The 26,111-nt window shown below is 35.4% G+C and overlaps 1 protein-coding gene across 2 annotated transcripts in view; it reads left to right on the top strand.

Annotated features, from left to right (window-relative positions):
* The window catches only part of FAM133A (family with sequence similarity 133 member A), a 48,845-nt gene that overhangs the window by 9,941 nt on the left and 12,793 nt on the right, over positions 1-26,111 (top strand). Inside the window, exon 1 of one of the 2 annotated variants that reach the window (XM_057718492.1) lies at positions 3,664-3,741. The exons of the other annotated variant lie outside the window; for it this stretch is intronic. The gene's annotated coding sequence lies outside the window, so the exon portion shown is untranslated. Of the gene's footprint in view, positions 1-3,663; positions 3,742-26,111 lie in introns of those variants that run through there. 2 annotated transcript variants of the gene reach the window in all.

Here is a 26,111-nt window from a genome sequence, read left to right as displayed (position 1 = left end):
TCCAGGAATGCTTACCCAGTGAAATGTAGTTCTTTAACTCTTCATTTATTTGGGAGCTTATTTACTGAAGCTCCATTAAAGTTTGGTATACTTTTTGATAAACGTTATAACAGAACCACATAGCCACATTTCTTTTACAAACACACTTTTTTTCCCAAGTGTATTTTAAATTTATCTAGGACAGGGACTGAGATATTTTCTTGTATGTAACTCTCCATCCTCACACAGAGTATTGCTCTGCACAAGAACACACTTAGTACTAATAAACCAACTTCTTAAACTAATGAACTGGCTTCCTGAGAGCAGGAGTGTTTTTACTTGCTGCTGAAGTAAAAAACATTTTTAGCCTTTAATCACATTCCACTTTTATTTAACAATTGTCCCATACCCTAAATGTGCCAAATTTACTGGTGCACACCTGCCATGCAGCAAATCACAGTAGTTTAGTACATTTTCAGTATTTAAAGAATCAGTGTTTTAGTAACCAGCTTCTAAACAGGAGCACTTCACACAATTTATTAAGAGCTAGGAGACTATGCAGAGTCTTTTTTTTTTTTCCAGATCTTTATTGGAGTATAATTGCTTTACACTCTTCTGCCAGTTTCCACTGTGTAACAAAGTGAATCAGCTGTATTTATGCATATATCCCCATATCCCCTCCCTCTTGAGCCTCCCTCCCACCCTCCCTACCCCACCCCTCTAGGTCATCACCCATCATCCAGTTGATGTCCTTGTGTTATGCAGCAGCTTCCCACCAGCCATCTGTTTTACATTTGGTAGTATACATATGTTAATGCTATTCTCTCACTTTGTCCCACCTTCCTCTTCACCCCTACTCCATGTCCTCAAGTCTGTTCTCTACATCTGTGTCTTTATTCTTTCCTTGCCACTGGGTTCATCAGTACCATTTTTTTAGATTCCATATATATAAGTTAGCATACGGTATTTGTTTTTCTCTTTCTGACTTACTTCACTCCATATGACAGACTCTAGGTCCATCTACCTCACCGCAAATAACTCAATTTCATTCCTTTTTATGGCTGAGTAATATTCCATTGTATATATGTGCCACATCTTCTTTATCCATCCATCTGTGGATGGACATTTAGGTTGCTTCCATGTCTTGGCTATTGTATATAATGCTGCAATGAACATTGTGGTACATGTATCTTTTTGAATTATGGTTTTCTCTGGGTATATGCCCAGGAGTGGGATTACTGGGTCATATGGTAGTTCTATTTTTTAGTTATTTAAGGAAACTCCATACTGTTTTCCATAGTGGCTGTATCAAGTTATATTCCCACCAATAGTGCAGAAGGGTCCCCTTTTCTCCACAGCCTCTCCAGCACTTATTGTTTGTAGATTTTTTGATGATAGCCATTCTGACTGGTGTGAGGTGATACCTCATTGTGGTTTTGATTTGCATTTCTCTAATGATTAGTGATGTTGAGTATCTTTTCATGTGTTTGTTGGTCATCTGTATATCTTCTTTGGAGAAATGTCTGTTTAGGTCTTCTGCCCATTTTTGGATGGGGTTGTTTGTTTTTTTGATATTGAGTTGCATGAGCTGCTTATATATTTTGGAGATTAATCCTTTGTCAATTGCTTCATTTGCAAGTATTTTCTGCCATTCTGAGGGTTGTCTTTTCATCTTATTTATGGTTTCCTTTGCTGTGCAAAAACTTTTGAGTTTCATTAAGTCCCATTTGTTAATTTTTGTTTTTATTTCCATTACTCTAGGAGGTGGGTCAAAAAGGATCTTGCTGTCACTTATGTCAATGCAGAGTCTTTAGAAGAAAAATTCTGGAATTTAATGAGGATCTATAATATTAAATTAAAGTGTCTGTTTACTTAATCTTCTGTTTCATTAGTATTTTCTTTCATTAGGCAAGATTTCTAGAAAATAATTATCTGAAAATTTCTTTATAAATAATAGGCATTTAAAGGAAAATATATATTGAAATATCAGGGCATTCCTTTTAATAAATTGTACTCTGGATATCATAAAAATAACTACAAATTAAGTTTCAGTTAAAGAACATGAATTAGCTCTAGAGATCTGTTGTATAATATTAAACATATAGTCAACAGTAATGAATTGTACACTTAAAATTTTAGAGGATAGATCTCATGCTAAGGGTTCTTACCATAATAAGATAATTTTTAAAAAATGCTACTTTGAGAACCAGATTTTGTTTGTTATCAGAGCCTTGCTGTTTGAATTAAGCATCTACATGTCACATTGAATTTTCCTTTCTTTAGAATATTAAGAAGCAAATTCCCCAATTTCTTTATTATTTAAAAGATATTTTGCTTTGGGAAGTCAAGTCTTTTTTGAACACAAGAAACAGTTATTGAAGCATTTAAATGATTGGGAAAATGCCAGAAACTGGGGCTTGAGAACACATCTGTCATGGTAACAGAACAAAAGAGCTGGTTCTCAGTATGTGCAAAAGATGCCCACAGTAGAGTGTCAAATGAAAAAGGCAAGTTGCAAAACAATATCTGCAGTATGATCTCATCTACATACAAACTACATTTAAAAAGATGTATATATGGAGTGTGCATGTGTGTGTGTTTTCATGCTCACAGAAAAATGTCTGACACTATACACACCAAACTGGTGTAATTAGATAGAAGGAAAAGCTTTAACTTTTTATTTTCTATTCTGGAGTGTTTTTTTTGAATTTTAAAATAATGAGCATATATTACTTTTGTAACTAAAAAGGAAAAAATTAAGGCAACGGTGAATAACATTGTTTGAATAAAGTTTGAGTTGTTATATAGAGCAAAGGTTACATAGAGAGCTTGAGTACTGTCCTAACTATTGTTTTTGCAAAATAGGGAGTATCTTTTGCTTGAACAGCACTCATATAGCCTGATCTGTGTTACATTTGTTTCATTTACATTGTTTCCTTTCCTCTTATTTCAAAACTCATATCATTTTTCCTATTGACTTGTACAGCTATTTTTTAACGGAGAAAATGACTCTTGCTTCTAGAGATTCAGGTTGCCTGGAAAAATGAAGATCGTGAGTAGATTAACCATTCTTCTGAAAAGTTTATTTTTAGCTTTGTGGGGAAAACTTAGGCCAATTCTTACAAATAACTATTTGGATTTTGTGATATCCTTTCTTTCCTGTGGTTTTGTGATGTTTTGAAGAAATTTGAAGCCATAAAGTACTGCTTGATCATAAAATCACTAGGCAAATTGCATTTTTCTGCAAATAATGTACATATAATTTAGCTGCAAATGATGTACATTTGCTTATAAGTTTATAATATGCTTACTAAGAGATTCTGTTATTCAGTAAAAGACATATGTTTCCTGGACTGAAGTTTGAAATCACTGAACCGAAGTTATTATAAAATAGTGAAAATTAATGGGATGTACATTTCAGAGAGATAGCTATGACGACTGATAAAGTATTCTAGTTATGTTCCCTTCTATACTCTCTTGCATTCTATCATTTCACTATTGCAGACCACTGTCATTTTGCATCTGGATTATTTACCTCGTCCTTGTCATCTATCTCCCTACCTCAAGCTCTCTTGCTTCCCTTCTAGCCTATATTCTGTTGTGAAATTAACCTTTCTAAAATGCCATTTTCATTATATCATACCCTTCTTGAAATTCTGCAGTGAATCCTCATTGAAAGGCACAGTGGTGTAGGAAAAAAAACACCAGTTTTGAAGTCAGACAAATTGGAGTTTGAGTCTTGGTCATGCCATGCAGTCTCTGGTAAGTAATTTTATAGAAATTAGATTCCAGAGTCAAATATACCTACATTTGCCACTTGCCAGCTGTTTGGCCTTGGGAAGTTACTTAATCTCACTAATCCACAGTCTCTTTATCAGTGAAATGTGGAAAATAGTATATAACTATATCAGTTAGGACTTTTCAGTTGCAAGCATCATAAGTCAACTCTGGCTATTTTACTCAAAATTTAATCCATTGGAAAATAACAAGGTCTCACAGAATCTGTGGAAGGGTGGTGAGTCAGGTCTGGAAAAAGGCAGGAAGTGAAGTAGCCTGGATACCTAGGAAGCAGAAAACACCAGGGCCTTATAACCAGAATAGTCTCTTCATGATGTTGAGGATGAAATAAACTGAAACCAGTCACTTTCAATTTAATTGCATGCCCCTTCACTACAATAGGGTAAGGCCTCTAGTTATAGTCCCACTGGACTCTTCTGAAAAGAAAACCAGAGTGCTATGAGACTGAGGAAATAGATGTCCAATATCCAACGTACAACAAGTGCCCACTATGCATATAAACCACTAGTCACATAGTAGGTGCTCAGTAAGTGGCTATTTTAACAGAATAAAGTCTGGACAACTTAATCAGGCCTTCATGGTCATTCAATTTCTGACCTCAATCCACTTTTCTAACTTGATTTTCTCCCAAATCCTCTGCATAAACCCCTAATTCTCATCTCCGCCCTTCTCATTCCATCCATTTTCCATGCCTGAAATCTTCTCAACCTCTCTCACTTTTTAATATCCAACTTATCTCCTCTAAGGCTCAGTTTAGCTCTTTTTCTGATCCTAGAATCACTGGTTTTGTTTCCTCGTTTTCTCTTAATCATGGATTGCTTCTTGACATCCTTTTTGAATGGTTGTCTTGTATTTGCTAACTCCTCATGTGCCCAGCTTGATTATAAACTCCTTCAGAAGAGAGATCATGTATCATATATTTCTTTGCTTCCTTGATGGCACTGAATCCAGTGTTTTAAACACACAGTAGATGCTTATAAACTTATGATAAATGAATGCAAGAATGTGAATTATTAATTTAAATCAGCATTCATTTAATGATCATCTTCTGTATACTCAGCACTGTGGTGATGGTTTTGAAGGTACAGAAAAAACATTTGAAAGTTGCCTTTGATTAGCTCACAGTCTAATTTAGGAGAGAAAAAATAAAAGCATGAAGTATCCCAGGAGTAGTTATACTAATAAGCAAAACATATCATGTGAAAATGTTATATACTGGTACTAAGGGTATAAGAAGATGTAAAAAGCAGGAATAACTAATAGTTATGGGAAAATTGAGAAGGAAAGTTTACTGAGGTGGAGAAGAGGAGTTAGTTAGCAGGGAGCAGTCTGAAACGTAACTGGATACATGAGATTAGAACTGGGAAAAGGCTTAGCAGTCAGGGCTGGAGATATAGGCTTGTGATTCATTGTTATGTAAGAAATATTAGTGTAAATGGAGAAATTATGAAAATTAGTACATACGGTAAGCCTAAGGAAAGCCATGTAGATGCCATAAAAGAAGTCCACCAAATTCTTCTATTTAAAATATCCCTGTGTTTTTTAAAACGGATTTATTGAAATGTAGTATACATACTATAAAATTCACTCTTATTAGTGTATAATTCAATGATTTTAGTAAATTAATAGAATTGTGCAACAATCGCCACAACTTAATTTAAAAATTTTTCCATCATCCAAAAATTCGGTGTTACCCATTAGCAGTTAATCTCTTCTCTCATGCCTGGATTTAAGCAAATACTCCTGTTTTCTTTCTGTAAATTTGCCTTTTCTATACATTTCATGTAAATGGAATCATATAATATGTGGTCCATTGTGTCTAGCTTCTTTCACTGAGAATGTTTTTAAGGTGTATTCATGTTGTAGCATGTATCAGTAGCTTGCTACTTTTAATTGATTAATAGTATTTTATTGTGTAAATATATCTCATTTTGTTCATCCATTTACGAGTTGATGGACATTTGGATTTTTTCCACTTTTTTCTTATTATGGGTAATGCTACTATGAATAGTTACAACATGCCTCTGTGTGGACATATATTTTCAATCTCTTATGGTTGGATTCCTAAAATAAAATGGCTATTATATGGTAAATTTATGTTTAACTTGTTAAGAAACTGCCAAAATATTTTCCAAAGTGTCTGTACCATGTTATATTCCCACCAACAATGCACAGGTGGTGTGCTTTCTCTGCATCCTCAACACTTAGTATCATTTTTTATTATAGCCATTCTAGTGGATATGTAGTAGTTCTATTGGGATTTTGATTTACATTTCCCAAATGACTAATGATGTTGCATATCTCGTCACATCATTTTCAGCCATTCATATCTTGTTTCATGAAATGTCTAATCAAATCATTTGCCTATTTTTAATTAGGTTTTTGTCATCCTAATAATCACTGAGTCATAAGAGTTATTCAAATATTCTGTATACAAGCTTCTTATTTTGTTATAATTTTTATTTTTTAATTTGCCTTTCTCTTTTAATCCCCTCCCTGTTCCAATTCTAAAAAAAGTACCCAGAAATTAAACACGAGGAAGCTCAGAAAGCCAAGGTAAACCAGCCCAAGAGTAGCAGTCTCCTTCCCACAGCGGCCAAAGTTGAGGCGCTAGGATCTCAACTCAGAGCCTACTAGTTAAAGCTGGTGTAGAATAAGGTAGTTTCAGAAGCTAGCAGTTACCCTTGCCCAGAGGGGCTTTCTGCACAGGAATGGAGGCTGTGTAAAAGGTGGCGTTTTTTGGTCTTGTTAAAGAGCTCCTTCTTGTAGGTATCTGGAAACTGGTCTCCCAGTGCCCCATAGAATTGTGCAACAAGCCTAAAGCCCGCCTACTCCGGACAAGGCACCCAGGCAACAGAAAGCAGCCCCTAGATCGGCCATAGCTGTGGATCTACAAGCTTTTTATTATATCTGTGATTTCCAATGCTTTTTTTCTAGTCTGTGGCTTGTACTTTTATTTTCTTATTGATGACTTCTGAGGAGCAAAAGTTGATAAATTCAAATTGATCAATTTTTTCTTCTATGGACCATGCTTTTCAATAATTGTATCTGAGAACTCTCTGCCCTACCCAAGGTCATGAAAGTTTTCTCCTATATTTCCTTCTAGAAGTTATATATTTCAGCTCTTAAATTTGGGTCTGTGATCCCTTTTGAGTTAATTTTTTGTATATGGTATGAACTAAGGGTTGAAATTCTTTCTCTGTTTGTTTGTTTTTGTTTTTGATTTTTGGCCACACCATGCAGCTTTCAGGATCTTAGTTCCCCATCCAGGGATTGAACCCATGCTGTCGGCAATAAAAGTGCTGAGTCCTAACCAGTGGACCACCAGAGAATTTCCTCTCTATTTTTTTTTTTTTAATGTGGATATCCAGTTGTCCTAGCTCCTTTGTTGAAAAGTCTATCCTTTCCCCCGTTGAATTGTCTTGGTATCTTTGTGGGAAATCAACTGACCATAAATGTTAGAATTTATTTCTGAACTTTGAATTTTGTTCCACTTATTTATATGCCTATCTTTGGGCCAATACCACACTGTCTGATTAACTGTGGCTTTATCTTAAGTTTTGAAATTGGGAAGTGTAAGTCCTCCAATTTTGTTCCACATTTTCAAGTTTGTTTTGGCTATTCTGGTCCCTTGTATTTCCATGTGAAATTTAAGATAGCTTGTCAGTGTCAATTTCTGCAAAGAAGCCAGTTGGGACTTTTATAGGGGTTGCATTTAGTCTAAACATCAATTTAGGATGAATTACTATCTTAACAATATTGAGTCTTCCTATCTAAGAGCATGAAATATCTCTATTTAGATATTCTTTAATTTCCCTCAACAATGTTTTGTGGTTTCTAGTCTATAAATCCTGGCATAACCTCTGTGCTGAATGAACTGGAGGGTGGAGAAGCTCCAGGTCCTAATGCCACAGATTCCCACTATTTGTACCCCAAGGTCAGTGATTTTTCAGGAATAAATACTTCTCAGATGGATATGTTGTTTTTGTCAACTTCCAGAGTGCTGAAATGATTGCTTTTGTTAATTTTGTCCAGGTTTATAATGCTTTGCAGAAAGATTTCCTGACCTCCTCACCTAGCTATAGCCAGAAGTTCTAACGTGTGTATTTTTATTAGAAGTTGTGTTTCAAGCACTTCTAACTTCAAAAGCCCACTGATAGAATATCTATTGAGCTATGCCAATTCATTCAAAAAACATGTTAAACCACCACTTGTCTTGTAAAGACAAAACGTATGGGTTACTGAATAATTGTTTTTGTATAGCATTGATTGTGTGTTTAGAGTTGTGATGAAACAGTGAATGAAATTGACTACATAATTTAATTAAACAGATAAATTGAGCAATTCTTATATGTTTGATACCACAGGAAATAATAGATGAATAAATCATTATTGCTACCCTAAAGAAATTCTCCATGTAGTGTCAGAGTCTACAGTATGCTTCAAGTCTGCAAGTCTTCAGAGTCTGAAATATCAATATAAGGTAGACAGCCAAGTGGAGCCCCAGACTTATATAATTAACTGCCTATTCAAAATCTCTAATTGGATGTCTAATAGGCATCTCAAAATTAACATGTACAAAAAATGAATTTGTTCACCCACATTTTACTACTAATCTTCTTTAGTGACCCGATCTCAATAAATGGCACCACTGTCTGCCCAATTCTAGACACCTGGTAATTATCCTTGATTTCTTTTTCTCCCTTACTCCATATCCAGTCAGTCACCAACTCCTGTTGCTTCTACCTCCAAAATAGTATCTTATATCTATTCATTTGTCTCCTACTCTAGTGCCAACATCCTAGTTCAGACCATCTTCATCCACTGCCACCACCCCATCCAAATTATCATACCTGGACTACTATTCTGCATTCCTTCTTAGACAACTAGTATCATTTCTTCATACATGGGGCAAAGTGATCTTTTAAAAATGAATATATGATCACATCACTTCCCTGATTAAAATTTTCAGTGGTTCCACACTTCATGTACAGTAGGTTGCCCAGTTAAGTATGTTATTCAAGAGCCATGACATTCTAACCCCAACCTAATCCAACTAACCATCATCTCTCACCTAGATTAACATATTCTTTCTGCATCCAATCTTATCTCCTATCTCTTTTCCACATAGTAGAGAGAATGATTTTTCTAAAAAATACAAATATGAGCATATCTCTATTTCTCCTCTATTCAAAACTCTTCCCATGAGTTTTTGGACAAAGTTCAAAATCTTTAATATTGTCGATAAGGTCCTTCATGATCATGCTCCTGCCCATTTCGTCAGTATTATCCCATGCCACCATCACCATTAATCATTACCCTCCAGTCATATTAGCCTATTGTTTCTTGAAGGAGCTAAGCTCATTCCTGTCTCAGTACCTTCACATATGTTTTTCTTTCTGCTTTGAATTGGCCTTCATCCTCTTTACCTGGCTAATGACTATTGATCTTTCAAGTCTTATGCTAAATCACACTTTTAAAGAGAGGTCTTCCCTGATCCTATTGACTAAGTACTAGGTATGTGCTGTTATCAAGCCCTATGCATTTTCTTTATAGTACTATCACAGTTTTAATTATATAGTTATTTGTAGGTTATTTATTTAATATGAGCAGTCCTAAAATCTATGAGTTTAGGGACTGTGATTGTATTGTAATGTCACCAGCATTTTCTAGCATGGTCCTGGGCACATAGTAAGCACTCAGTAAATATTGGCTGAATGAATTAGTGAACATGCCACGGCAACATAAGGGAGAAATAAATATTTTCCTGCCAGGAAGATCTGGAAATTTGGGGGTTAAAGGGAAGGTATGCTAGGCAAAGGAAACAACATGTTTGTACAAAGTCAAAGAGTTAGGAAAGATACTGCCATATTTGAGAATAGTGAAGTATTTTCTGTGGCTGAAGCATAGGGATTTCAGTGATGCACAGAGGAAGAAGAGAGAATAAGAGGAAGAAAGTTAGGGAGAGGGGCTTCCCTGGTGGTGCAGAGGTTAAGAATCCACCTGCCAACACAGGGGACACGGCTTTGAGCCCTGGTCCAGGAAGATCCCGCATGCCGTGGAGCAACTAAGCCCGTGTGCCACAACTACCAAGCCTGTGCTCTAGAGCCCATGAGCCACAACTACTGAGCCCACGTGCCACAACTACTGAAGCCCACGTGCCTAGAGCCCATGCTCTGCAACAAGAGAAGCCACAGCAATGAGACGCCCGCGCACCGCAACGAAGAGTAGCCCCCACTTGACGCAACTAGAGAAAGCCCGCACATAGCAATGAAGACCCAATACAGCCATAAATAAATAAAAGGAAAAAAGAAAGTTAAGGAGAGATGAGTTTGGAGAAGCAAGTCAAGATCAGGTCATGCTGCCAAACTAAGAAATTCAAATTTAATTAAATAAACATTAGAGAGTGACCAAGTTAGATTTTCTTTAAAGAAAGGTGACTAGAGTTAGCAGTGTGGAAGATGGACTGGACAGAAAAAAGAGTAAAGAATATGTGTGCAAGTGAAGTATACATGATGCACAACATTTGCATAGCAATCTATATTTTTTATAGCACCCTCCTAAAACCTTACCATTGTGTGTGTGTGTGTGTGTGTGTGTGTGTAATGTCACTCATATACTTTAATTTCAAAATTTGTCATAGATCCTCCCTTTATGCCCTCATGATATCATAATTCTTTTTTTTCCCTCAGATCTTTATTGGAGTATAATTGTTTTATAATGTGCAGTTTCTGCTGTACAACATGATAATTCTTAATACTAACAATTATAAAAATATGAAATTACATCAGCCTGTAATGTTTACCCTTTTGAAGTATGTTCACATATAGTACCTTATTTGATTTTCACTCAAACACATAAAACAGACAGAGACAACTTTTCTTATTTTATCAATGTGAAGACTGGACTCACAGAGGCTAAAAGACTAGGCTAAGGTTCTATAACTAGAATAGCTAAGATGTAGCATTAGTACCCTTTTCTAAGTCCAAGGTCTTTCTCAATTTAGTACACATCCATGCATTTTAGTGCTAATTTTACTGTTTTTGTTTTTTATAACTAATGCTTCTGAATGAAAGTTTCATAATGAGCTTTCATAACTTTGAAGTAACAACAAGGTTAGCTTCCCTCAAGTTCCTCTTTTAAAATATTTCCGCAATTTATTAGGCCTAAACAAAGACTGAACAAAGAATTTCCTAGATAAATGGATTATAAATACAAGCTTCATTAAAAAATAAATGTTGATTATTAGCTAGTAAAAAACATATTTTAGACCTTTTAAAAAATCTTCAGGTAAGAATGCATACCCACATAACCACATAGAAGAATTGCACTGGGTTGGCAGAAAAGGAATCATTTCATTTCTTTAGAAGGTGAAGATAAGATCAAAAAAGAAAAAAAAAACTAAAGTAGAGATGTAAAAAGATGGAAATGCCAATATGGTTGAACATCTTTTGGGGAAGATGGTATGACATGCTTATCATTTATAGTAATTTCATTTGGAATGTCTTTTTTTTAAGATTTTATTTTTTTAGAGCAGTTTTAGGTTTACAGCAAAATTGAGAGAAAGGTACAGAGATTTCCCATATACTCTCTGCCCTCCACACATGCATAGCCTCCCCCATTATCAACATCACTCACCACAATGGCATTTTTTTTTAACCAGAGATGAACCTACACTGACACATAATCACCCAAAGTCTACCTTAAGGTTCACACTTGATGTTGTACAGTCTATGAGTTTGGACAAATGTATGATGACATGTATACACCAGTATAGTATCACACAGAGTATTTTCACTGCCCTAGAAATCCTCTGTGCTCTGCCTATTCATCTCCCTCCCCAACAGCCCCATCCCTGGCAACCAATGATTTTTTTGTTGTTGTCTTCATAGTTTTGCCCTTTTCAGTGCAATGGGGTCAAAAATTCAAGGTGAAGTTGAGAAAAATTAAAAGCCACAGTAAGATAAGCCTCCTGCAAAATTAACCCAAGGGACTGCTTGTGATTAGATAATTCAATTTGGAAACACTCAGAGTTTTGGTTGAGTTTCAGGGAGCCATGAATAGAATCTGATCAAAAATTGAAAAGGTAAAAACTAATCAGTTAGTTGAAGACTGAATTATCAGAAAAAAAATTACTGCATGAGGGAAAATCAGAGAACTAGCTGTGAGTTTCCAGCAATTGCTAGGAAAGAGAGTGCCCTGATTATCAGATTGGAATACTGTAGTCCCCAACCCAATGGTGGAGACTGGTAGGTGGATCAAATTAAATCTTGAGGCAGTAATCATTAAGAATACCTACCGACTCCTTGTTTTAATGATTCCAGGCTCACCATGATAATTTATGATTATAATTTTGTTTTGTACGTGTATTATCTAATAGATTCAGGATATGCTGGTTATCAAACTGAACATGCCTGTGTTTACAATATTTCCAATTATAAACTAATGGATGGGCATCTGATTTATACATTCGTATGGTGTGACCTTAATGTGAATTAACCTCCCTCATCCTGGTACTACTGGCACACTGATAGGATAGTATAAAATTTTACATAGATTGAAGCAGATATTATGTCTGTATGGAAAAGCACGTGGGTGACATCATTTATCCATTTTCAATCAATGAAAGAACTAGGTGGTGATACAGAATATGCTTATATTTCGCCTTATTTTTGTTTCTTGTTGAAATTTCCTCATGGCAATGGTTTTTGGACTTTTTACCATAATAACCTGAGGAAGTTATTAAAATTATAAATTTGGGGGCCTTACTCCCAGAGATTGTGATAATACTTGGTGTGGGATGAAGCATAGGACTCTGCATTTAAAAAAGAACAACCTATATGACTCTGAGCTTGAGCGTTAGTTAGCTATACCTTTAACAGCACTGTTCTATAGAAAATTTTGCTGTATTTAAATAGGCCTGTGGTTCTTAAAGCGATTGTTCAGTGCTGGGCAAAATTTCACAGATTTCCGTTAGGTTTCTGTTAACTGGAAAAATCAGTGACGGCGTAACCAGTTTCAGACCTCTCATTGGTCAGAACTGTGTATGCAAATCACAGTGAGCATTGCGGAAGTGGACGGCAGCTTTGTAAGGATACCGGACTTCTAGTGGGGCTAAGGGAAGACAAAATGGCTGCCATCTTCACTGGGCTATGTGCTCCAAGGTGAAGAAAATAAAATCCTCTGAGGTCTTCCCTGTTCAGGAGCAGAAGCAAATAGGTAAGTGGTGATGCCAAGGTGTAGCCTAGGCGATATTACCCTCTCCAGAATCTTATCATCTCCACATAGCTGCCCCAAATGAAACAATCTAAGTAAAAGCAATGTATGCCTATGGAAGTGCAACGTTTAAGTCCCTAACTTTCTCTAAGAGCCAGATTGCTGCCCCTAAACACCTCTTACATAGAAATTTTCCAGCTTATTCTGGAAATAACGAACTATTTAATTGAGGATGTGCAGTTGGAAAAGGATTCAAGAGATGAGGGGAGAGGAAAGTAAGAGCAGGAAATCAGTTGGTAGAGAGTGGTACAGGCTAGAGTAACAAACAGGAAGTGGCAGAACGAGAGTTTGAATCCATCAGACTCCAAAGTCTATATAATTCTTTATTAAATTTTTCTAACATTAGTGTGCAAAAGAATCATCTGAGGGCAGTGTTAAAAATGTAAACTAGTGACCCCAAAAGTTATGGATTATTAGGTCTTATATGGACTCCAGAAATCTGTATTTTTATCAAGTATCCCAGATAGCTCTGATGCAAATGCTCAGTGGACATACTTCAGGAAATATCTTCTTGGAGGAATAGTTCTCAAACCATTTGGTTTAAGGATTCCTTTACACCATTAGAAATTACTGAAGATCCCAAGGAGCGTCTGTTTATGTGGTAAAGAAAATCTGATAAATAATAGCCATTTATATTTATGGTATTAAAAACTAAAACTGAGAATTTAAAAAAAATATTTATTCATCCATTTGAAAATACCAATAATAAGACTATTAAATTTTAGATTACATTTTGTGAAAAGTAATTATATTTTCAAGATTAAAAATATTTAATGAACAGAGATGTATTAGTTTACATTTTTAAATCTCTTTATTGCTGACTTAATAATTCTCCTATCTGTTTCTACATTCAAATTGTTGTGATATGATGCTTTGGTTGAAGTATATGAAAAAAAATTAGGCCTCACACAAATAACATAGTTGTAAAAAAGAGAACTCTGCAGACAACCAGAAAGGATCTTGGAGACTCCCATGGGTCCTGGGACCACACTTTGAGTTAGTATCTTAGAGTAATATCTATTATTGCTATCAGAAAGGGTTATGTTGGTCAGTCTGTACTGGTCATCAAAGTTTAGGGACACCAAAGAAGGTTTAAAATTAATTTATTCCTTAGAATGTTTTGGGTTGTTAAATTTTTTCATAAAATTTACCCCAGTATTACTCTTTTATTAGTTTATTTTGTAAATTTGAAAGTACTATAGAAATATAAAATAGGAGTCCAGGTGTTGGGGCAGAATTTTGTTTAAAGAAATTGGGTTTTAGAACAAAGATTCCTTTGAGGGTAGAGGAGTGTCAATAGGCAAGGAGGAAGGAATATATTAGGTGACCAATTATAGGCAGGAAAAGTATAAAAGCAGGGAATAATCTGTAGTTACTTATAGTAGATATTTACAATTGAATAAATAACTATAATGATGAGAAAGTGCTAATCATTACCTTTTAAGGAGGGTTATTACTTTGCCTGAATAAAAGGACCTTTTCTTCTGGTCAACATACCTCTTCAAATTTGGTTATATTTTTTTGTTTGTACTCTAAGTTTTAGTTCTATAAAGTAAAACTTACTGCCAACTTATGCAAGGACTTTAACAAATATTATCTCATTTCTTATCTTTGGTCCAAGTGGAAGAACCTGGAGAGGATATTGGAAATAAGCAGCTGGGAAAGTGAGAGGAAAACCTGATGTTTGTAATCTTGGAGGCTATTTAAGTTAAGTGTTTCAAGGAGGAGGGAGTGAGTGATCCAGTCTGTCAATTGATGCTGATTGATGAAATTAAGATAAAAATGAGAATTGATCATTAGATTTAGTGGCATGGAGGTGATTAATGACCTGGACAACAATAGTTCCAATGGAGAGGTTGAGGTGAAAGCCCCATAGGTGTGATTCAAGAGAGAATGGGAAGAGAAGAGTTGAAAACTGTACACAGTAAGTTCCCTACATACGAACCTTCAAGTTGTTAACTTTCAAAAGTGCGAACCTTCATTCATATGTCCAGTCATGTAAGTTGGTTCACGTGTCTGGCATACATTGTCACATGCGTGCATCCTCTACAAGTGGTTGTGCTTTTGTCTACTTTACTGTACAGCACTGTATAGAGAACAGTAGTACAGTATCTTTATTTCAAGCCCAGGGTGTCCAGAACCAAGTGTAAAAGCAGTAGTGATGTAGCTGGTACTACTGTACTTTTCAAGGTACTGTACTATAAGATTAAAAATGTTTTCTTTATTTTTTGTGTTTGTTTTATTGTGTATTATTTGTGTGAAAAACATTGTAAACCTATTACAGTACAATACTATATAGCTGATTGTGTTAGTTGGGTACCTAGGCTAACTTTGTTGGACATACAAACAAATTGGACTTATGAACGTGCTCTCAGAACAGAACTCATTCGTATGTAGGGGACTTACTCTAAACAGCTCTTTCCAGGAGTTTTACTAAAAGGGAACAACAGAGAAATGGAGCAGTAGATAACAGGGAAAATAGGGTTAAGACAGATGGTTTTTATTGGTTTAAATGAAACAATAGCATGTTTCTCTGCTAATTTTTTTGAGAGCTTCAGTAGTGAACACAATACACATAGATCTTTTCCTTATAGAACCCATAATCTAATGAGCAGAAATGGTATTAAGCAAATGATTACACGAATAATTAGATAATATTCATTGCAATGAATATTAAAAGATAAAGCACAAAGTTCTATAACAGCATAATTGTCAGACTGAACATTTTCAAGGACATCAGAAAAGACTTCTCTAAATAAATAATGTTCAAGTTGCACTTAGGGAGGGAGAATGGTACATGCAAAGGCCCTGGGTAGAGTGAATATGGCATATCAGAGTTACTGAAAGAAGGCCATTGAGTTTGAAGTGCAGAGAGGGAGGAGGATGAGTGGGGCAGAAGATAAAGTTGAAGAAATAGCAGGGACTAGGATTATTTATGTTGGAGCCCATAGACTCAGTTAAGATCTCTGGTTTTTATGCCAAGAGTATAGGGATCTTTGACTTTGTGTTGGCCACAACAAAAGTAAACAAGCCAAAATTGAAATGTAAAAGGTGGAACAGATAGAAAGTAGAATGGAAAGGAGAGCTGCATGACCGCTGTTTATACTGCTGCAGACAGGACATTAGGTCGTCTATTTGTCATTTCATAATCAGTTATTTTCCAATGCACTCAGTTTATTCAGTCTTCAGCAGTTGAGAGATTTCTGTCTAATTGATCAAATCATACAGTAAGCAGGTCCAATTTGTTTGTTAAGATGGCCCCAAAGAACAGACATTATCATTACTTACTTCATATCTTCCAAAGGCTCTCTCTTTACCTCTCTTAAAAATTAATATATTTTCCAACTTTTTATTATGAAATTCTTAAGCACATAGAAAACTTGAAAGACTTGTCATCACCTATATACTCATCACCTAGAGACAAGAACTTTTATCATTTTGCTGTATTTGCTTTCTTTGTTTTGCTGTACAATTTGAAAGTAAGTTACAGACCTCATGATGCTTCATGTGCAGTTTCTTCAGCTTGCATCTAAAAAGAGAATTCTCTTCCATACTCTCAATGCTATAATATTTAAGATAATTAAAAATAATTCCCTGTTATCATCTAATACCTATCAATATTAGATATCTCTAGGTGTCCCCTCTAAATCATTTTTAACAGCTTTATTGGGGTATAGTTTTCACACTATGAAAATTATTCACTTTAAGTGTAATATTCAATGATTTACTGCAAGTTTACATCACTCCAAAAAGAAACCTCATATACCTGTTTTTTTACTGAACTGGGATAAAATCAAGGTTCATGCATGGCATTTAACTATGTCTCTTTAAATCTTTTTTTTCTAGAGCAATCTTCATTTTTCTCTCATGTAATTTTTAGAAAAGACCAGAGGATTGTTTTGTAGAATGTCCCTCATTCTGGATTTATCTGTGTTTGCTTGTTACAACATTTAACTTGTTCCTCTGTTTCTCTTATCCCCCAGCCACCACCCAGTATTTTCTGTTAAAGTCTTGATTAGATGCATTCTGACATATTTTGGAATAAAGCCCAAATTTGTTAATAATCTCTCTCCTCTAACATGTAAACCCCATGAAGTCATGGACTTTATCTGTCTTGTTTAACACTAGTGGCTGGTTCGTAGTTAGTTCTCAATAAACATATTTTGCATGAATAAGTGACACACCTGCATTCAGGTTATATGTTTTTGCCATACAGATTCAGCCTTATTTTAAGATATTTTTCCATTTTAAATTGTATTATGGTCAAAATAAAGTTATGATTTATTTTCTAAGTCAGTAATTCAGGCTGATGAAAAGCAAGTTTTCTTCCATTTCAGCATGCCATAAACATTTTAGGTGTTTCTCTAATTTTTAGGATATCAAATTTATTTTCAAGTTGTGGAATTTCATGCTAAAACATTTTGGAATAGATAAGCCAAATAGATTACAAAGTTTTGATAGGGCTGCTTATCAGAAGATTTAAGGGATTGCATAAGTCATCTGTATGCTCACATTCAGGGCTGTTGAGGCATTTGGGGTTAGAACTGACTTCTTCCATAGAGAAAAAGAGTTATCTAGAGTTACTGAGTTTGGAGTAAATCAAGAAAATGTCCTGGGATCTTGTGGTTCCTTATTCAAGCAATAATATAGGTAGATTATTTCAGTGTCAGTCAAAGGGTGAAAAAGATTCAGGGGAGTCTAGGTAAAAACAGCTGACTTCCTAGTGTGGAACTTTCCTATATTCCTGACTACTGCATGACAACTGCTACCAGCAATGATATAACAAATAGGTAAAAATAACTGATGTGACATTAATGTTAAGTGTCAGGTTAGCAAATTCTGTGACTCCGAATATCTGCCAAAGCAGTGGATAGAGAGCAGGGTAGTCTGGTCAATGCTATAGTCTTTACTCTTTAGGGATTTGCAATCCAGTGAGGGAAAAGAAAATTATAAGTGACATCCTACATATATAAATGGCAGGAACATATACAGACATGTGAAGGAACAAGGATAGGTAGTAAGTAATGTGGAATAAAGGGAAGAAACTCTTTGTAGTTTATAGATTATCCAGGCTGATTTGAATAGTTTCCAGTTGCTTTTTGCTGATTATAGTTAATGCTGTTAACACTGTTCCTTAAGCATCCCTATACTTGCAGATGTGATGAGAGAAAGGAAAACTTGAATCAGTCCATTTTAACAGCTCTGGTAATCAAGTTGAGTAAGGAAAGAAATTTAAAATAGTAAGTTAAATGGGGTTTCTGAGTTTTCTATAGATTTCCGTTTTCCCAAGTTATCTTCATTATCATAAAAGTTAGTTGCATCCAGCCACATGGTTATGCAGAAAAATACATTGACTAGTGTAAGCTAGACTCCCATCTCCACTCCCACACCAAAGAGAGATTCATGCTTCATGTATCTGAAAATTCTAGATTGATGTGATAAATTAGTAGAACACCTGCTTCAGGTTGTCCCAATTTGTAGAAACTGATATTATCAACCAATTTAAATTTTGTTAACATTGGACACTTTTCTGCCCTTTCAGGGGAGCATTTGTCCTGTGAACTTAAGGGATAGATGTACAGCTACAAATAACCATCATATTTTCATTAGAGTCCTCAGCTTGAATTTACAGCAACTTTTCATGCTATAACATTCTTAAATAATGCAGGCTTTAAATCAGGCTGCTAGGGGTCCAATCTTGGCTCTACTACTATGAGACCTTGGAAAAATTACTGAACCGTCTTGAGACTGAGTTTGCTCATCTGCCAAGTGGGGAAAATAATAATACCTACTTCATAAAGTAGTGAGAATTAAATAACATAATCCGTGTAAACCACTTGGAACAGTATCTATTCATGGTGAATACTGAATAATTGTAATCATGATTACATGATTGATGAAAATAATCATAGGAATATCAAGTTTTACATTTATATAGACTTGAACAGTTTCCAAACTATAGCCAAAGGATATTTCATTTGAACATGGGGGCAGGGGATAGGATTGAAAACTGAGATACAGAGAGGTTATATGATTTGTCTGAGAGCACTCAGCAAGTAAATAGGGGAGCTGGTCCTTCATGTCTATAATGATAATGAATTCTAATGATGATTGCTATATTGGTGAAGTTAAACAGTCTGCCTGGTGAATTTTCCTAAGATATTTTACCTGCCTTCATCAAGCCAACTTTTCCTCAGTGCCTTCCTGGAATTGAAAACTAATTTTTCTCCTGATGATGAATACTGAGTTATCTCTTCTACGTGGCTTTTCAAAACAGGCAAGCCATGGAAATGTAATCCCTTTTGATTCCAGCATAGTAAAATATTATTAATCCAAATTTTCACACTTCCTGATGCTTCTCAGTGTATCTTACTATTGTTTTCAATAAGCAACTATACGTTAGTTATTATAACAAATAAGTCTATGTGATCTGGCCTTTGAATTTTTAGGAAATTTGCATATGTAGTCGTTTGTGAGAAGAGAGGTGACTCATGTAAGTGCACCTAGCTTCAATAAATAGCTGTGATGCTTTTTGTTATTTCATGGCCAGTATATTCATATATACACATTACATCAAATTCTCTGTTCTGTTTTTAGAAATATACTTTAAAAAATTCATGTCAGGGTGGCAGGGTACAGAAAGTAGTGATTGAAGCACTGATACATGAAAAACCAAGTAAGGCTTTTTAAAGCCATGCATAAATAGATGTGTTTTGAACTGTGTTCCCTGGCAAAAGAATAGAGTTCCCCTGGTATGCTTCCTATGCTTAGGGCCTTATCTTTTATAAGCTGTTGGAAGAAGTGACAAGTGTATCCTGGCACAACTAGATCCAGGGATAAGTTGACAGATTTTTTAAGACTACAAATCAGTTTGGATTCACAGTGCATTGCCTCAAGAAGCATCTCGTGATTCTCTTATATGAAATATATCACTTTTGAACATAAAATGTAGAAAAAAGTATAAAGAATAAATGGAAGGTAAAGTTCTATCTCACTTTGAAAGTCTAACATATGACTGATATTCCATTTGCACTCTGGTCAAATGTGAACAAAATTGATTTTAGATGTTCAGTGCTAAAACATACAGACAAGCTTTGTGACTTGAGGGATCTTGTCAGGGGTTTTTATAAAATTCATTTGTTAAATAGAAACTGGGACAATGGGGAGAAGAGATGTGGCAAACCGTCTTTGGGGGGTGTATTTTCATAGAAGTGATGTCACACAGATGGAAAGAAACTAGTATTCAGTAGCATTGGTTCATGTAAGGTGACCCCTTGAATAGAGGAACTGGAATTTTCAGTGCTCCTAGGACATTTTGATTATATCGTGTATAGCCGTGACTTGCCGCATCTCGACACACATAGTAGGGCAAAATCTGTTCTGAAGGAAGACTCAAGAAAGTCGCTAGTGAGTATCCAAAACTTATCAAATGCACTGACAAAGTAAGTACCTTCTTGGCAACAGCTTTGTTGAATTCAGTACTCGTATATAATGGTTTTTTACAATGAGTTTCTTAAAACATTGACACTGACACTATAAACAATACTGTTATTTTGCTCATGGCTTCTTGACTAGGGCAAAGTGCTAAAAGGGCAAAGCTAGTTCTCAGGGCCTTTCCTCTTTTCTTTAGACTATACTCTTAGACTTTTCAAATAGTTTCAGAAATGCATGCAGGAGAGGTCTTTTCCTACTAATTCAGAAATAACCATAACATGGGCTCTATTTATGATGTCAGTCATGTCACCTAGATGCCACATTATAGTCAATATAGTGTTCTGCATTCCATCTCTAAATAATTTATATTTGTCTTCTAAGTTCCAGGTGCTTAGTTCAAACTTAATATGCAATTGAAATGGATTAATCATTTCATATACAGTAAATCCCCTACATACAACACAAGTTCCATTCTGAAAGCGTATTTGTAACTCCAACAAGGTTAGCCTAGGTACCCAACTAACACAATCGGCTATATAGTACCATAGTGTGATAGGTTTATAATACTTTTCACACAAATAATACATAAAAAACAAACACAAAAAATAAACATCTTTAAACTTACAGTACAATACCTTGAAAAGTATAGTAATACCAGCTACATCACTGCTGTTTTTCTTTTCACTTTTAACAACAGATTTATTAAGGTGTAATTGACACATGATAAGCTACACATATTTTTTCATGTGCTTAATAAGAAGCAGTTTATTATTTTTTTTCTTTTAAGATCTTTATTGGAATATAATTGCTTTGCACTCTTGTGCCAGTTTTCACTGTATAACAGTGAATCAGCTGTATTTATACATATATCCCCATATCCTCTCCCTCCCACTACTCCCTCCAACCCTACCTATCCCAGTCCTCTAACTCATCACCCATCATCGAGTTGCTCTCCCTGTGTTATGTAGCAGCTTCCACTAGCTACCTATTTTACATTTGGTAGTGTATATACGTCAATGCTACTGTCTCACTTTGTCCCAGTTTCCCCTTTGCCCCGCTGCCCTCCCGTGTCATCCAGTCCGACCGCTACATCTGCATCTTTATTCTTGCCCTGTCACTGGGTTCATCGGTACCATTTTTTTAGATTCCATGTATATGAGTTAGCATACAGTATTCGTTTTTCTCTTTCTGGCTTACTTCGCTCTGTATGACAGACTCGACGTCCATCCACCTCACTACAAATAACTCAATTTCATTCCTTTTTATGGCTAACATTCCATTGTATATATGTGCCACATCTTCTTTATCCATTCATTTGTTGATGGGCATTTACGTTGCTTCCATGTCCTGGCTATTGTAAATAGTGCTGCAATGAACATTATGGTACATGTTTCTTTTTGGGTTATGGTTTTCTCAGGGTATATGCCCAGGAGTGGGATTACTGGATCATATGGGAGTTCCATTTTTAGTCTTTTAAGGAACCTCCAAACTGTTTTCCATGGTGGCTGTACCAACTTACATTCCCACCAACAGTTCAGGAGGGTTCCCTTTTCTCCACACCCTCTCCAGCATTTATTGTTTCTAGATGTTTTGATGATGGCCATTCTGACTGGTGTGAGGTGATACCTCATTGTGGCTTTGACTTGCCTTTCTCTAATGATTAGAGATGTTGAGCATCTTTTCATGTGTTTGTAAGCCACCTGCTTGTCTTCTTTGGAGAAATGTCTATTTAGATCTTCTGTCCATTTTTGGATTGGGTTCTTTGCTATTTTGGTATTATGCTGCATGAGCTGTTTATATATTTTGGAGATTAATCTTTTGTCAGTTGCTTCATTGGCAAATAATTTCTCCCATTCTGAGGGTTGTCTTCTTGTCTTGTTTATGGTTTCTTTTGCTGGGCAAAAGATTTTAAGTTTTATTAGCTCCCATTTGTTTATTTTTTATTTTATTTCCACTATTCTAGGAGATGTGTCACAAAGGATCTTGCTTTGATGTGTGTCATAGAGTGTTCTGCCTGTGGTTTCCTCTAAGAGCTTTATAGTGTCTGGCCTTACATTTAGCTCTTGAATCCATTTTGAATTTCTGTTTGTGTATGGTGTTAGTAAGTGTTCTAATTTCATTCTTTTGCATGTAGCGGTCCAATTTTCCCAGCACCACTTATTGAAGAGGCTGTCTTATTTTCCATTGTATATTTTTGCCTCCTTTGTGAAAGATAAGGTGCCCAAATATTTGCGTGGGTTTACCTCTGCACTCTCTATTCTGTTTCATTGATATATATTTCTGTTTTTGTGCCAGTACCATACTGTCTTGATCACTGTAGCCTTGTAGAATAGTCTGAAGTCAAGGAGCCTGATTCCATCAGCCCCTTCTTTCTTTCTCCGGATTGCTTTGGCTATTCAGAGTCTTTTGTGTTGCCATACAGATCGTAAAATTTCTTGTTCTACTTTGTAAAACATTCCATTGGTAATTTGATAGGCATTGCGTTGAATCTGTAAATTGCATTGGGTAGTATAGTCATTTTCACAGTGTTGATTCTTCCAATCCAAGAACATGGTATGTCCCTCCATCTGTTTGTATCATCTTTGATTTCTTTCATCAGTGTCTTATAGTTTTCTGCATATAGGTATTTTGCCTCCTTAGGCAGCTTTATTCCTAGGTATTTTGTTCTTTTTGTTGCAATGGTAAATGGGAATGTTTCCTTAATTTTTCTTTCTGGTCTTTCATTGTTAGTGTATAGCAATGCAAGACATTTCTCTGCATTAATTTTGTATACTGCTACTTTACTAAATTCATCAATTTAGTAAAGTAGTTTTCTGCTAGCACCTTTAGGGTTTTCTATGTATAATATCATGTCATCTGCAAAGAGTAACAATTTTATTTCTTTTCCAATTTGGATTCCTTTTACTTTATTTTCTTCTTTGATTGCTGAGGCAAAAGCTTTCAAAACTATGTTGAATAATTGTGGTGAGAGTGGGCACCCTTGTCTTGTTCCTGTTCTCCGAGGGAGTTCTTTCAGTTTTTCACCATTTAGAATGATGTTGGCTGTGGGTTTGTCACATATGGCTTTATTATGTTGAGGTAATTTCCTTCTATGCCCATTTTCTGGAGAGTTTTTATCATGTATGGATGTTGAATTTTGTCAAAAGCTTTGTCTGCATCTATTGAGATGATCATATGGATTTTATCCTTCAGTTTGTTAATATGATGTATCACATTGATTGATTTGTGTATATTGAAGAGTCCTTGCATTCCAGGGATAAACCCCACTTGATCATGGTGTATGATCTTTTTAATGTGCTGTTAGATTCTTTTTGCTCGTATTTTGTTGAGGATTTTTGAATCTATATTCATTAGTGATATTGGCCTATAATTTTCTTTTTTTGTGACATCTTTGCCTGGTTTTGGTATCAGGGTGATGGTGCCACATACAATGAGTTTGGGAGTGTTCCTTCTTCTGCTATATTTTGGAAGAGTTTGAGAAGGATAGGTGTTAGATTTTCTCTAAATGTTTGATAGAGTTCGTCTGTGAAGCCATCTGGCCCTGGGCTTTTTTTTGTTGGGAGTTTTTTTAATTACAGTCTCAATTTCAGTGCTTGTGATTTGTCTGTTCATATTTTCTATTTCTTCCTGGTTCAGTCTTGGAAGATTGTACTTTTCTAAGAATTGACCCATTTCTTCTAGGTTATCCAATTTATTGGCATGTAGTTGCTTGTAGTAGTCTCTCATGATCCTTTGTATTTCTGGACTGTCGATTGTTACTTCTTTTTCATTTCTAACTCTGTTGATTTGCATCTTCTCCTTTTTTTCCCTGATGAGTCTGGCTAATGGTTTATCAATTATGTTTTTCTTCTCAAAGAACAAAGCTTTTAGTTTTATTGATCTTTGCTATTGTTTCCTTCATTTCTTTTTCATTTATTTCTGATCTGATCTTTATGATTTCTTTATTTTGGCTCATTCTGGGGTTTTTTTTTTTTTGTTGTTGTTCTTTCTCTAATCGTTTTAGGTGTAAGTTTAGGTTGTTTATTCGAGATTTTTCTTGTTTCTTGAGGTAGTAGTGTATTGCTGTAAACTTCCCTCTTAGAACTGCTGTTGCTGCATCCCATAGGTTTTGGGTCATTGTGTTTTCTTTGTCATTTTTTCTTGGTATTTTTTGATTTCCTCTTTCATTTCTTCAATGATTTCTTGGTTATTTAATAACATATTATTTAGCCTCCATGTGTTTGTGTTTTTTACAGTTTTTTTTTTCCCTGTAATTGAAATCTAGTCTCATGGCGTTGTGGTTGGAGAAGATGCTTGAAACGTTTTCAATTTTCCTGAATTTACCGAGGCTTGATTTGTAACCAAATATGTGATCTATCCTGGAGAATGTTCCATGTGCACCTGAGAAGAAAATATATTCTGTAGCTTTTGCATGGAATGTCCTATAAATATCAATTAAGTTGAGATGGTCTAGTGTGTTATTTAAAGCTTGTGTTTCCTTATTTATTTTCTGTTTGGATGATCTGCCCATTGGTGAAAGTGAGGTGTTAAAGTCTCCTACTATTATTATGTTACTGTTGAGTTCCCCTTTTATGGCTGTTAGCATTTGCCTTATGTATTGAGGTGCCGGTATTTTGGGTGCATAGATATTTACAATTGTTATATCTTCTTCTTGGATTGATCCCTTGATCATTATGTAGTGTCCTTCCTTGTCTCTTGTAATAGTCTTTACTTTAAAATGTAATTTATCTGATATGAGTATTGCTGCTCTGGGTTTCTTTTGACTTCCATTTGCATGCAATATCTTTTTCCATCCCCTTCCTTTCAATCTGTATGTGTCCCTAGGTCTGAAATGGTTTCCTGTAGACAGCATGTATAAGGGTCTTGTTTCTGTATCCATTCAGCCAGTCTGTGTCTTTTGGTTGGAGCATTTAATCCTTTTACATTTAAGATAATTGTTGACATGTATGTTCCTGTTACTATTTTCTTAATTGTTTTGGGTTTGTTTTTGTAGGTGTTTTCCTTCTCTTGTGTTTCCTACCTAGAAAAGTTCCTTTAGCAATTGTTGTAAGGCTGGTTTGGTGGTGCTGAATTCTCTTAACTTTTGCTTGTCTGGAAAGCTTTTGATTTCTCTGTCAAATCTGAATGAGGTTATTTCTGGGTAGAGTATTCTTGGCTGTAGGTTTTTCTTTTTCAAGACTTTCAGTATATCCTGCCACTCCCTTCTGGGTGGCAGAGTTTCTTCAGAAAGATCAGCTGTTATCCTTATGGGTTTTCTCTTATATGTTATTTGTCGCTTTTCTCTTGCTGCTTTTAACATTTTTCTTTGTGTTTAATTTTTGTTAGCTTGATTAATATGTGCCTCAATGTGTTTCTCCTTGGGTTTATTCTGTAAGGGACTCTCTGTGCTTCTTGGACTTGGACTTGATTAACTTTTTCCTTTCCCATATTGGGGAATTTTTCAACTATAACCTCTTGAAATATTTTCTCAGACCCTTTCTTTTTTTCTTCTTCTTCTGGGATGCCTATGATTTGAATGTTGGTGTGCTTATGTTGTCCCCAAGGTCTTTGAGACTGTCTTCCATTCTTTTTATTCTTTTTCCTTTTTCCTGCTCTGTGGCAGTTATTTCCAACATTCTGTCTTC

The sequence above is a fragment of the Hippopotamus amphibius genome, chromosome X (assembly GCF_030028045.1).
Source record: "Hippopotamus amphibius kiboko isolate mHipAmp2 chromosome X, mHipAmp2.hap2, whole genome shotgun sequence".
Taxonomy (NCBI): Eukaryota; Metazoa; Chordata; class Mammalia; order Artiodactyla; family Hippopotamidae; genus Hippopotamus; species Hippopotamus amphibius.
Note: the sequence above shows the minus strand (reverse complement) of the source record. Positions and strands in the feature narration are given on the sequence as shown.